The 15,000-nt window shown below is 33.1% G+C and overlaps 2 protein-coding genes and 1 long non-coding RNA gene across 10 annotated transcripts in view; 2 read left to right on the top strand and 1 right to left on the bottom strand.

The window, feature by feature from the left end:
• The window catches only part of LOC147024322 (uncharacterized), a 2,159-nt gene extending 771 nt beyond the window's left edge, over window positions 1–1,388 (top strand). Inside the window, exons 1-3 of the long non-coding RNA XR_015058960.1 lie at window positions 1–489; window positions 586–744; window positions 995–1,388. The exon at window positions 1–489 is cut by the window's left edge and continues 771 nt beyond it. This is a non-coding gene — a long non-coding RNA (uncharacterized LOC147024322). The remainder of the gene's footprint in view (window positions 490–585; window positions 745–994) is intronic.
• IGHMBP2 (immunoglobulin mu DNA binding protein 2) overlaps window positions 1–15,000 on the bottom strand; it is a 198,540-nt gene that overhangs the window by 34,260 nt on the left and 149,280 nt on the right. The window lies entirely within an intron of this gene.
• SYT12 (synaptotagmin 12) overlaps window positions 1–15,000 on the top strand; it is a 154,204-nt gene that overhangs the window by 118,639 nt on the left and 20,565 nt on the right. The gene's annotated exons all lie outside the window — the stretch shown is intronic.

Here is a 15,000-nt window from a genome sequence, read left to right as displayed (position 1 = left end):
TGATCTCATCTGGCCACCGCCCGAGTTGCAAATCATTTTTGTACATAAACCATGCCAGAAAAAAGTTTTGTTTCAAATGTTTTCAGTTCATGCCGTGAAAATGAGGAAGTGTTTTTTTGACACGGCCGTGCTGTGTGAATGAGGAAGTGGTTTTGGACTGTCATGCTGTGAAAAAATAGGAACTATTCTGTGAGACAAGGTCTCGTGGTTATATTTTATCTCAGAACACGAACTGAAAACATTTGAATCAAAACTTTTATGGCGTGGTTTATGTCCAAAAACGATTTGCAACTCGGGCGGTGGCCAGATGAGATCATTAAGAGAAGCTTGTCATTTCCTGTGCCCACACCCAATGATTAAGCAATTTCCTCATCGTTGCTTTATAAGCGGTTCGCCAGACAAAGTTTCTGCCAGACAGGATTTTCATTTTTACAACTGAGGCATGGACGATATTTCTTCCGATGAAGCCAACAGCCCACTACAGAGTTGGTAAGTTTGTGTATGCTTTTCTCTTTGAACGATGAAGCAAATGATTATTAATTAAATCATGATAATTCTGATATGTATATATTTTTTCCCTGACAGGGCATTGGAAGAAATTGAGTTCACATATCACGACGTGGTTCATGAAATTAATACTCTTATTGAAGAGATCAATGATTTTAGAAGAGAATTGAAAGACATTTTCAATGAGTGGCATGAAGTCTTATCACGTCCTCTCATCTCGAAGGAATTAAACCAATGGTGAGACACGTGTGTGTGCCTCTCTCTCTGTCTGTCTTTCTACCTACCTCTCTCTGCTCTTATTGAAGAGGCCAATGATTTATAATGACTGGTCTCTGATCTCGAATGAATTAAACCAATGGTGAGGCACGTGTGTGTGTGTCTATGTGTGTGTGTATGTGTGTGTGTGTGCGTGTGTGTGTGTGTGTGTGTGTTGCTTTCCCTGTCTGTCTCTTCATCTATACCCTTGACTTATTTTTTTTTTTTTCAGCACTATCGCACAACATCAGCTGTTGAAGCAATCTTGTACAACACATGATTTTCTGGAGGTAAATATTTCTGAATTATTATTAATATCACTCGTACAACACATGATTTTCTGGAGGTAAATATTTCTGAATTATTATTAATATCACTCGTACAACACATGATTTTCTGGAGGTAAATATTTCTGAATTATTATTAATATCACTCTCTCTTTAGAATGTCGCCTTATGTTGGTTGCATCATTAGTTTGGACGTGGTTTTGTCAGTACACTGGAATTCATTTTATTGACCTTGAAAGGATGACAGGCTCCTGGTGTGTTAATTCAGTGGTCAACGAGGCTTATTCATATTACCATGTAATTATCTTTATAGAACCTAATTATTATCCACTTTTTGTTTCAAAACAGAATATGGTGTCTGAGTTTCGAAATCACAAGGCATCTGAAGAAGATTGCTGGGAAAGATTGTACATTCTCGCAAATGAATATTTAATATTTTCAATATTAATAAATTATATTTGTTTTGTTTACAATTACTTGATTCTGAATTACAAGAAAAGAATAAAAGAGATGTAAAGGGGGGTTGGGGGGAGGGGGAGGGGGGTAGGTGCGCTCCCCCAATGACCCATCACCCCCTCATCCCATCCCTCCCCTCCCCATGTGTGTGTGTGGGAAAGGGTAGGGGTGGGATGAGGGAGGTGGTGGGTCAAAGGTGGGGGCGCACAGGGGGATGAGGGGGGTGGGGCTTGTGTGGGCGGGGCTTGTGTGGGTGGGGTGTGTGTGGGAGGGGCTTGTGTGGGCGGGGTGTGTGTGTGTGGGTGGGGCTTGTGTGGGTGGGGCTTGTGTGGGCGGGGGTTTATGTGGGTGGAGCTTGTGTGGGAGGGGTTTATGTGTGTGGAGTTTTTGTGTGGAGCTTGTGTAGGCAGGGCTTATGTGGGAGGGGTTTATGTGGGCAGGGTTTATATGGGCAGGGGTTTATGTGGGTGGAGCTTGTGTGGGAGGGGTGAATGTGGATGAGGCTTATGTGGATAAATGGATGGGTGGAGAGATGGGGGATGGGTGGATGAGTGGAGCTTGTGTGGATGGGTGGATAATTTTTTAATTAAATAAACACGTTGTGTGTGTGGGGAACTAATTAACTAATCACTAATTATGTGAATATGATGAATATGGGTGGAGCTTGTGTGGGGTTTGTGTGTGTGGAGCTTGTGTGGAGTTTTTGTGTGGAGGTTGTGTGGAGCTTGTGTGGGGTTTGTGTGGGGTTTGTGTGGGTGGGGCTTCGGTGGGAGGGGCGTGTGTGGGCGGAGTCAAAAAGGGGCGGAGTCAAAAATTTCAATTTATTGTAGCTTGTGGGGGGTTGTGTGGTGGGGTTTGTGTGGGGTTTGTGTGGGCGGGGCTTGTGTGGGCGGGGGCTTGTGTGGGTGGAGCCAAAAAGGGGCGGAGTCAAAAAATTTCAATTTATCTTTGTCTTTTGTAATTCCTGTGAATAAAATGAACCTAAAATCTCTTCCCCTTCCAAATCATATATCTTATAAGTCCAAGGAACCGTATCTATTACATCAACAATTTTAAAAAGCTCGTTGGTCCATCTTTTCGTATCACCTTTTTCAAAATGAGATTTCCACCTATATATTCTTACGATATCACCAACTTTGAACTTAGGTTTTCTGACATTAATCTCTTTTTCATATTTTAATTTTGTAAATGTTTCTGATGGCTTCATATTTGTTGATGTGTGAATCGTGTCATTGTACTTATCCACAATATCTTGAATAAAAGATGACCATTGTTGTGAACCGAGTTGTGTGAATTTTTTATATAGTCTCTCTTTTAAGGTACGATTAAAACGTTCAACAACAACTGCCTTCCCTTCATTAAAGGTACTGTATAATGTAATACTGTTATTTTTTAGAAAATTCATAAATGTCTTGTTATAAAACTCCCTACCCTCATCAGTCCACAATTTTTTAGGTTTTCTCTTACTTTTATTAAATATCTGTTGGAAGGCTAACATAAGAGTATTACCTGTTTTGTTTTTTAATGGTACAACCCACGCATATCTACTCCTCAAATCAATAACGGTTAAAGCATACTTGTACCCCTTATCATTATTGAGTTCAATCAAATCAGCAGACCAGATATAATCAACTTCCTTGGAATAAACTTTCCTTCTCTGAAACTTTGTGAATATTGGTTTATGTAATTCATCAGCTAATTGCTCTTCAGTCTTAATGGCATCATTAGAGCCTATAAGTTTTTTGAATTTCCAAGTCCAAGTTTCAATTTAGCACTAATCATCTTCTTCACGATGAACCTATCAACTTTTTCTCTCAAGGTTGGATTTTGTATCAGAGACAAATTATACAACATTTCTCTATCGGCTTCATGCTTTTCTTCCAACGTTGTGGTATTCCCATAATCAATATCGTGTCTCATGCACACTTCATCAACTCTATTGATTGGTTTACTCCAGGATTTAGGATTGTCTGCCTCATCTAATCTTTTATCCAAGTTTGTGCCTGGACCACAGAAAGAATACCCTGGAAGATGTAATTCCCCTGGTATTCCAGTAGTTGTAAATTTACTTCCTGATAAAAACTTTTGTATATCTCCTCCTAGTTTGTGTTGGGAGATAAATTGATTTTTTTTTTGAACCACACACAGAACATATACCTTTTTGTATAACCCTGTTATTTTTACTTTTAATATATGAAATATTTTTAGTATTAGTTTTCTTTTTACATTTGAGACAATAACTCATTTATTTATGAGAAAAATTCCTGCAGAGTGCAAAAACCTTTTTAGTTTCCAACATGCACATTTGAATCTTAATTTTTAAAACATAAAGAATCCTTAGAAATGCCTTCACTCTCTCCCCCATTTATTTAAGAAAAAAAATAAAAATGAAAAACTTGAATTAAAATACCTGTCTTCTCGATGTCAATAGTCTTGTCGAAAGTATTGTAAATAGACTTATCAATTCTTTGTTTTCCTCCTCGGTGGGTTGAGTTATTTTCTGTAATACCCCTAATCTTTTTAATCTCACTGGTTTCCATATTTTGATATTTATTTTGTCTCGCTTCTTTCCTCCCTCTCCTCCTTCTCTTTCTTCTCCCTCTCCTCCCTCTCCTTCTCTTTCTTCTCCCTCTCCTCCCTCTCTCTCTTCTCTCTCTCCTCCCTCTCTCTCTTCTCTCTTTCCTCCCTCTCTCTCTTCTCCCTCTCCTCCTTCTCTCTCTTCTCTTTTTCCTCCTTCTCTTTCTTCTCCCTCTTCTCCTTTTCCTCCTCTTCCCTCTCTTCTTCAACTCCTTCCTCATCCCTTACTATCCTTGAATCGCTTACACCCCATAGAATATCATACATATATTCATCAGGATTTCTTGTTATTCCTGTATCCAAAATAATTTTTTTACAACAGGAAACCAATAAAATTTCTTTTGAATTTCTAAAAGAGCCTTACCTTTTCTTAACTTTATAATTTTTTTCATTATTTAACATTCTAATTAAATCTAAAGTTGTCGGTTTATCAACATCAGCATAATGCCAATCTTTTATTGAAAATACCTCATTCTTATGTTGTAGAACATATTTATTAAAATACCGAATACCCTTTTCTTGAAGGTATGCTTGGACACAGAAATGATAATTTTCTTGAAGCCTTCTTGCTGTCATTTATGTATTAGAAATATATGTTAGAACAATATTATGGCACGAAACACCTCCCCATCTTCCCATAGTTAAATCATTTTGTATTTCCTTACTTATTATATATAATCCTGTTTTTTCTGTTTTCATGAGATAAACAAGGGCAAAACCATTATTATATTTACCCTTATTAAATTCTTTTTATTTGTTGTTTACTAATCGTAGCCCCACAAAACTCATTCTCGATACCAAGTGGATAATATTCTTCCTTACGAGACTGATTTAATTGTTCCAGGTCTTCGAGGTTAATTTTAAATGACCAATTATACCCTAAATCATTCATATCATACCCCCATTGTTCTATTCTCATACAAACGATACGCCCTTCTTTATAAAAATTTATTTTAATTCGAACTGTGAATTCTGTATGACCTGGAGATAATATCAACACTTCTGTATCTTTGGAATACACGGCTGTTTTATTTAAGGATATATATTGTGATAAATCGCTTAATCTCACCAAGTCATTCGCGTCAGTCGGGCTTGGATAATTTTTTAATTTATAAGCATTTTTCATGTTAATATTTTTGGTTATATTATATTTATGTCGTTCAGCCTGTGCCTTTGTGTAATAATTTGATAAATCAATATCCAGTTCTTGAGATACACCAAAGATAGAACCATCTTTACCAACATAAGTCATTTATATTAGATTAAAAATAATATCATAAAAATTTTTATTTTTGTTGAGTTGAAATAACACATATAGGCATAATTGGCCACAACACTTGGAATTTAATTCTTGGACTTGAAATGTTTGATAAACACCATTCTGTAAGAATTTTATGACTTCAACAGGTGGTGGAAGACCAAAACTATCAAAATAATATTTGTCTTGACTATTAAAAATACAAACCCAATGAGAACCGTTCCCATTATTATCTTCTAAGTTCATAATAATATTCTTTGTATGTTTTGGCACATTTGTTAATTCATCTCTCATACAAATAACCACATTATGAATTTTTAATTTCTTACAATATTTGACAAGTTGTAAATTTGATGTTGTATTCTTTCCAAATTCTTTCAACCACTCATCAATGCTCATTTATTTATTAGAAAGATATAATCCATTACCTCTTTTCGTTAATTTTACACCTGCTTGTGCTATAGAAGAAAGCATATCTCCAACTAGCAATCTCGCTTTATCAGGCAGACCTTCAAGTTTTTCAGCAAAATCGACAATTACACCACTTCCACTAATTTGTTTCTCCAACTCTTTGTTATGTCTTTCCAATTCTTTTTGAGCCTGGAGTTGAGCCTTCCTTTCGTTGGCAGTTTTCACCGCTGTTGAAATACCACCCGTCAATGCTCCAACCGCACTTAAACCAGCAAATAAAGGAATTAGAAATGGGAGAAATCCTCCACTCGTCTCTCTTATTGAATATTTTTTCAACATTGGTTTTGTCATTTTAATTTTAAGTGAGCCAGTGTCATTCAAGATTTTAACCTGTTCTCTTGTGAGAAAAACATCAATTCTTACTGCTCCTTTTCTCTGAATTGTATTAACGTTAATCGTACAAGGCTTTTGATTTTGAACACAAGATGATAGTTTATGAAGATTGATTTGATTAACATATACCCCAGTTGGTACTTTGCCACTCATTTATTTAACAAAAAATTATGTGAGACTAATCATCACACCATTATCTGTATTAATCTGCAATTCTGTTTCTTCCAAAAGCAAACAATATGTATCAACTTCTTCACTCTCTCCTCTTTCAATGTATAGGGAAGTATCCACTCGATTGGACTTTATAGTTTCCTTTTGAGCGCTCAGGTCAAACGCATAGATTGTATACAAACTTTTAAATGCTGTCATATCCAAAATAGGTTCTTTATTTCCATTACTTTCACACACCTTTTGGTAAGACTTGTATGCTTCAGCAAAATCATTTTTTTCCCAATTAATTTCCAATCTATCTCGTGGGTAAAATGTTCCATCTAGAGAAACGCGAAGTTGTTTCACCTTAGCATTATCACTCAATGCATTATTCTTATCAGTCGCAGTATCACCATCTGGCTTTTTAAAAATGATCCACAGATATCGTGGCTTTCCTTCCAGAACACCCAAATTCCACGTGTAAGTTGTTTGATTGAGTTTAACGTGTTGACATCTTCTTTTGAGGTATGATACACTGAGTGGTTTCTTTGAGTTAAGTCTTCGATTCAACATCTCTTCTGTTTTAAGATTAGGAGTATATTCACTGATATACCAACTCATTTCCTCAATTACAAATTTATTCTGATCACCAAAAGCACTACCAACACCAAAAAGCAATCGATTTTCATTATCATTCCTTTGTAGTTGAAATCTAATTTTAAGGCCATACAGAACTTTATCATGATCACAAAATCCAAATATACCTTTAAGAGGAACTGCCACAGTAAAACTATTTTCTGCTTTTGTATCATCATTATACATTCCTTTCCTTTGAGTATACCCAGGGTCTGTGTTTGTTCCCGTTGACATATCAGGAATAAAACCTTCGACAGACCCCTTTCCCATTCTATCACTGAATGTATAGAGTGTAAATTTTATCATTTCAGATACAGCAGAGACATAATCAACCGCTTCAACTTCTTGTGTTCCAATATACAAACGCACACTATCAAACATTTTCCAGAAGAAATCATTTACAAGTGTAGCGTTTGTGTTATTCCCAGCCTTAGTGAATTTAAATTTACACAACAAGAAACTTTCGGAGAGATTCAAATAGGTTTGTTGATTATTTATTTCAAAACTTTTTGTACCATTCGTATTCCAGTCTGTTCCAGTTATTGCATTTACCTTGAAGTAATCTTCTTTTTTAGTGGAGTTTGAGATAATAATAGTATCATCCAAATCATAGATACTATCAATTGCTTCCATACTTGTATTTATTTAGGAAAAAAAGATGTTAAAACTTTTGAAACCCTGATCCAAGTATTTGAATTATTTTCTGTCGTTCTTGGGGGGACAACTGAGTTTTGCCTTTCTTAATTTCTTTTATTGCTTGTAATTTATGAGATTCTTTCTGAGCATCTTTTATACTCTTTACAGCACCTGCTACATTTCCCACAGCAGAAGCAGTTGAACCAATTAGGTCTTTATGTTTAAGAATAGTTGAACCAATACCCATGAGAGTATCAATTATCCCATCTCCTCTAAATTGATGTCCAACACCCCTTTGTCTCTTAGGTTTATAGTATCCTCTACCAAGATACATACCTTCACCCTTGTAGTACGGGGAAAGGAACATCCCATCCCCTGTAATTATTTTATATTTTCCCAACTCGTGCTTCCTCACAATAACCATCGTATTTATTTATTGAAAAACTTCACGTAGGTGAATTCTGATGGATATAACTTCTCCATTAAAAGAAATCACACGATTATCTTGGTCGGTTATCCTAAAATTTAGTCTGTGTATGGTTTTTCCTGACACAGGTAGATAAACCAAATTTTTAGGCTCCATATTGAATTTATAACCAATTGGGGTTGAGTATGCGCTGAATGAAAATATTGTATTTGTTTTTAATCCATCATTATAAGCACCATCAATCAAATCACAGTGAATTAACACCGAATTTATTCCTGAGGATATTTGAATGACATTATCACTGTAAAACGTCCCATTAGTTTCAATCTTTTTTGAGGAGAAACCTAATAACTCTCTAAATGAATTATCAATTGTGAAATCAACCTTGTAGTTATTTTTAACTTTAATCGTTGATTTTGAAGTATGTTTTTGAATGTTTATAACAATATTTTTTGGTTCATCACCCTGTTCTTTCATAAGACGAGCAATTTCGGAAGATATTTGAGAAATCTCGTATGCTCCGGGTGAGACTGTTATCGTTTTGTATCCACTTCCCGGATTATAACTAAACTTGTCATTTTTCTCGGTTATATTAAATAAGGTATTATAAGTCTCCATGGACAATAAAGATGCCTCATATTCTTTTGTTGTGTCAAGTTGTAGTGGGTATGGGAATGAAGATGTGTGGTCGCTTGTTGTGAAATTAAAACTCAGGATTGTGCTTCTCATCTTATTTAATATGAGATAAAATGTCTTTATATTGAGATTTATTAATTATTTTCATGTTCATCAACTGGTCTAAAATGGCTGATGCTTCATTAAAACAATTGTTATTTCCAGCCTTCTTACTGCCAAACAACAATAACAGTCTATTAACTAATTGCGATGGGTCATTTGGAAGAAAACTAATACCTGAACCAAGGATACTTAAAGCCTGAATAATGTGTTTCTCCTTCTCATTCTTCCTACTTTTACCAGAAAGAATAACCTTATAATTTAGAGTGTTCAGCAAATCAATATATACTCTATCATCATTATTTTCCATATCCAATGGTTTATCAATATACTTTGATTCATCCCTCACAGTTGAACCTTGCCTTCCATCTTTTGTGAGAAGAAACATTAATCTCGGAGTTAGTTTAACAAGGGGTTGAGCAGAACTTAAGAACCTTAATTCATCATTAAATATCAATACCTTTTCTTGAACAAGATGAAATATTGCTGGTTGTTCTGTTGGAATGAGTCCTGCTTTGGTTTTTGAATCTGCTGAATATTCATTGTTTTGAACAGCATTCACAATATAATCAGGGGGTTGATTAATCTCTTCCAGTTGTTGAAATAAACCTTCATCATGTTCTAATTCTCCAATATGCTCTAATTCTTCCTCCGTCATTTGACTGAAATCTTTTAACATTTGAAGCTTTCTAGGAGTATATTCTACTGTGGGAACTGTGGAAACATCTTTCATTTTTTCTTGGGAAGTTTTTAAAAGTGGTTTAAAAAATTTCTCTTGTTTTTTTTCAAATGCTTCTTCGCCCGTTAGTTTCTGTCTGCGTTTCTTCTTTATGTCTTCCTGCTGTTTTACAACTTTTGAAACCAACTCTTGATGTTCCCTAAATCTTCTTGCTCTTTCTTTCGCATCCATTTATTTATTGAAAAATATCATTTAATATCTCATCTTGTTTCACAACAATATATTTATATTTTTCAGTCGTGTGTTTCATGTAATCCCCAAATTCCTTTTTACTACATAATGTAGAACAATTGTCTCTCCAAAAATTGTTTATATCTATTGAATTTAACTTGAATAAAATAAAAGTATTAGCATTGTTTCTGATGGAACGACGAGGAAGCTGAAAGTACGATTGACTAAGATAAATACAATTACAAGAAGAATGTCTCCCTCTTGTGTAGTAGCTGTCCATTACCGTTTGGTTTCTCTCATTAACACAATCATCAAAGATAACGAGGTTCTTTTTGGATTTATCCAAATCTTGGGGAGACGGTATATCATCCGTATTATCACTCAGAATACAAGTTATCGGTTTTGATTTCTTTTTACATCTCTGTGTATCACAAAATAGTTGTATTATATCTTCAATGTTAAAATCATTTAGGTTTTTTTGAAGTTTAAATAAACCGATTATATCTTCTTTTTGAAGACCAGCATTAAAACCTTGTGAGAGTAGTTGATACTCTGGTTGAAAACTCGACTTTGTGAAAATTATTAAATTATCATAATCTAAAAAGTTGGGAGTGAGGAGCATCTTTAAAAGTAAGCAGGTTTTTCCACATCCACTTGAACCAACTATGAGGCATCTTAATGAATTTGGGAGATTTTTATGGTTGTCAAATTTTATCTTATTTTCCCAAATAGGTAAAAAATCATTCATTTATATATTTGGAAAACAGGTTATTTAATTTATTCTTGGCTTTTTTCGAAATTCTATATTTTATCCTAAGTTCAGGTTTAATTTCAAGATAATCCATTATTTTATTTATGCAATATCTTGTGTTGATATTTCCCTGAAAATCACATCCATGAATAAGATATGACAACAATCCTTTGAACATTTCTCTAATACGTTCAGTTTCTTCCCTTGTAAGGAAAGGTGTGTTCTCACCCTCGTACTTTACATTCATTTCTCGAATCAATCTTGTAAAGTAATTCATTTTTGGTGTAAATCTAAAAGAATTATTTTCCTTTTTATATTTTTGATTATCATTAATTAGAAGATAATCACAGAATATACATTGTTTATAGGCTTTTGACTCTGTGTTTAATCCCCGTCTTTCACACGCAGGACAATTCTCAAATTTGTCATATGGAGAATCATGGAATTCAAGAGGCTCAAAATCGAGTAAACTATTCATATTTATAAAGTAAAACTTTACTTAAACTGAAATTCATCTTCGATATCATCTTCGATACTTTCAGAATCATCTACACTTTCATAACTATCATTTGAACACAAACTCTCGGTGTCATAACTATCGTTTGAATGCAAACTCTCGGTATCATAATCACTCTCATAATCTTCAAAATCTTCAGTTGAATATTGGCTCATTTAATTAGTAGAAAAAACATTACCATCGATATCGATATACATTTTTTCATTAACAGATTCAACTGCTACATTTTTTATATTAAAGGTAATTTTAAAATGATCCTTAACTACAATTGAACGAAATGTCATTTCACCTGATATATTAACATCCTTTATTTCATCAGGATTTATATCTTTAGGGTTGTTGAAAAAAATACAAATTTCTCCTTGCATATTACAGATGGTCTTATCTTTTCTTTCTAAAGCTTCATCCATAAGGTTTTTATTTTTTGATACCTTTTCTTGTTTCATTGCTTTTTCTAGTTTTGAATATATTGCCAGAAGGAGAGGAGAAACTTTTGTTAGAGATACCTTAATTGATGTTCTTCCAGGTATACTAAAAGCCCTTCCACTGAAGTAAATTGAAGAACTCATCATATCCACCATAATTGTTTTTATCCAATAGTTGTTATATTTATCTTTGTTCAATTTTACATCCTTGACATATTTCTCAGCATCTTTAACAAATGAAGAGATTGATTGAAACTTGTCTTTTGTGTCTTGAAACATTGTATTTATTAAGTGAAAAAGTTGGAGGATAAAATGGTTTTAAGCACAGATTCACCTGTAAAATAAACGAAATTTTCATCAAGAAAATTTTAGTTTAAGCACAGATTCACCTGTAAAATAAACGAAATTTTCATCAAGAAAATTTTAGTTTAAGCACAGATTCACCTGTAAAATAAACGAAATTTTCATCAAGAAAATTTTAGTTTAAGCACAGATTCACCTGTAAAATAAACGAAATTTTCACCAAGAAAATTTTAGTTTAAGCACAGATTCACCTGTAAAATAAACGAAATTTTCATCAAGAAAATTTTAGTTTAAGCACAGATTCACCTGTAAAATAAACGAAATTTTCATCAAGAAATTTTTAGTTTAAGCAAAGTTTTATTATATAAATATGGTGAATACAACATACTGCGATGTTTGTAATCACGAATATAAACATTATAGAAAACACCTCCAAACCAACAAACACACATTTAATCTATTTCACAAAATATCCCCTCTTGAGTTGGAAAGAAAACATTGTGATACCTGCTCAAAGGATGTTTTGAAGAGTAGTTATAATAGGCATCTTCAATCACAAAAACACAAGAAAAATGAGTTTAAAGTAAAGGGAGACTATTATATTGAAAACACTGATGGGGCATTTAAAGGGCATATAAAAATAAGGATTTTTCAATTTGGAGAACCCGGTCCATCATCAATAATTGAATCAATTGAAATAGTGAAACCTGATGTTGAAAAATTTATTAAAAATATTAAAAGAAATGAAAACTTTAAAGTTTTATATGGGAGTGAAAATGAATATGAAAAGACAAGATGAAGAACAAACTCCTTATATGAGGACAGATCTTCATTTTATAACATCATTTCAAGATTTTTTGAATAGTGGGGTTTATGAAGAACTATCAAGACAAGAGGAGGATGTTGATAATACAGTGGTAGGAAGTGGATTCAATATTAAAAAATCATCTTTTTAGATGTACACATTCTAAAATCAAACCCTCTTAAAGCTTCTTCTTATATTGAATTACCAAAAGAAATAAAACGAAAGAAGGCAGTTGTTAATATTAAGAATAATGATAATAAATGTTTTCTCTGGTCTGTTCTTGCTCACTTACATCCACCAAAATGTAATTCAGAAAGAGTAAAACAATATATGAAATATGAGAATACCTTGGACATTAAAGATTTTAATTTCCCAATGCCACTAACAGATATTCCTAAATTTGAGAAAAAGAATAATCTTTCTATTAATGTATATGGATTAACGGATACAAACAAAGTTCAAATATTAAAAATTTCAAACAACTTTAAAAATGAAGAAACACACATTGATCTTTTATATTTTAGTGTTGGAAATAATTCACATTACACATACATCAATAATTTATCAAGATTAATCTCTTCTCAGGTATTCAGAACAGCAAACAAAATATATCCTTGTAAGCGATGTCTTAATTCATTTCATACAAAAGAACGATTAGAACAACATTCAAAATATTGTAGTAATCATAAATCAGCTGTAATTACAATGCCTAAACCTGGTGAAAAGATTTCTTTTGAAGATTATAATAAATCTATCATGCACCCATTTGTGATATACGCTGATTTTGAATGTATCCTTAAAAAGATAAATACTGCTTCTCCTAATCCAAAAGAACCATATACAAATAAATATCAAAAACATATTCCTTGTGGTTTCTGTTATTATATCAAATCATCTGTTGGAGAAAAGTATAATAAACTTGAACAGTATAGTGGAAAAAATGCTTCACAAGAGTTTGTAAAACGATTAGAAAAGGATTGTATAAGACTAAGTAAATTAATGAAAGAAACAAATGAACCGATGAAATTAACCATAGAAGAAAAATTAGAATTTAGAAAGAACAATATCTGTCATATTTGTGAGGAGGAAATTGAGGAGTCTAAAGTTAGGGATCATTGTCATCTTACTGGTAAATATAGAGGTCCCGCTCATTCCTGTTGTAATCTTAATTATAAATTACCTTCTTTTATTCCAGTCTTTCTTCACAACAGCGCCAACTATGATACACATCTATTTATAAATGAACTTTCAAAAACACCAGGGAATATTTCTGCCATAACAAACACAAGTCAAAAGTATATTTCATTTACAAAAATGATATTCACAAAACCTATAACTCGTATAAGGTTTCTTGATTCTTACAAGTTTATGGGAACGCCACTAGCCAACCTCGCATCAAATCTAAGCTCCACGGGCTCTTTTCCAAATCTTAATTCATTCTTTCCAAAAGAGGAAATTCTAACTAAAGAGGAAATTCAGATTAAAGAGAGAATTCAAAGTAAAGAGGAAATTCTAATTAATGAGGAAATGAATGAAGAAATTCTTACTGAAGATGAAATTCTAATTATACAGAAAATTCGAACAAAGAATGAAATTCTAACTAAAGAGGAAATTCTGATTATAGATGAAATTCTGATTAAAGAGGGAATTCTAACTAGAGAGGAAATTGAAACAAGGAATGAAATTCAAAGTAAAGAGAAAATTCTTACAAGTAAGGGAATTTATCCTTATGGTTATATGGATTCATTTATGAGATTTAAAGAAACACAACTTCCTTCAAAAGAAAGTTTCTATAATAACCTTTATGAAGAAGAGATAAGTGATAAGGAATATAAACACGCACAAGAAATTTGGAAAATATTTAAGATAAAGAACCTTGGAGAATATCATGATTTGTATCTAAAAACAGATGTTTTATTGTTAGCTGATGTGTTTGAAGCTTTTAGATCACTCTGTCATAATAAAAATTGTTATGGATTAGATCCTGCCCACTATTTCACAGCTCCTGGTTTAGCTTGGAGTGCAATGTTGAAAATGACAAAACAAGATATAGATTTAGTCAGTGATGTAGATATGCTTTTGATGATTGAGAAGTCTAAGAGAGGTGGAATATCACAAGTATGTTCAAAAAGATATGCTAAAGCAAATAATAAATATCTTCCAAATTATGAGAGTGAAAAAGATAGTAATTATTTGATGTACTTTGATGCTAATAATTTGTATGGATGGGCAATGTCTCAATCTCTGCCTTATGGTAAATTAGAGTGGGTGGAAGAAAAGGATTATGAAAAGGCTTTGATGAATATTGTTATTTCTTCTCAAGAGAAATTGAATGACAAAGAAGAAGGTTATTATTTTGAAGTTGATTTGAAGTACCCGAGTGATCTTCATAATAAGCATAAAGACCTTCCTTTTGCATGTGAGAAAGAAACCCCAAAGAAAGAATGGTTCAGTGATTATCATAAAAGTTTTAATATTAAAGGCAAATCAACAGAAAAGTTATTAACAACATTCTATGATAAAGAGGGATATGTTTTGCATCAAAGGAACTTGAGACAATA

This window comes from Eptatretus burgeri, chromosome 6 (genome assembly GCF_056783735.1).
Source record: "Eptatretus burgeri isolate ZD-2024b chromosome 6, Ebu_testis_v1, whole genome shotgun sequence".
NCBI lineage: Eukaryota > Metazoa > Chordata > Myxini > Myxiniformes > Myxinidae > Eptatretus > Eptatretus burgeri.
This window is presented reverse-complemented; position numbering and strand designations above follow the sequence as displayed.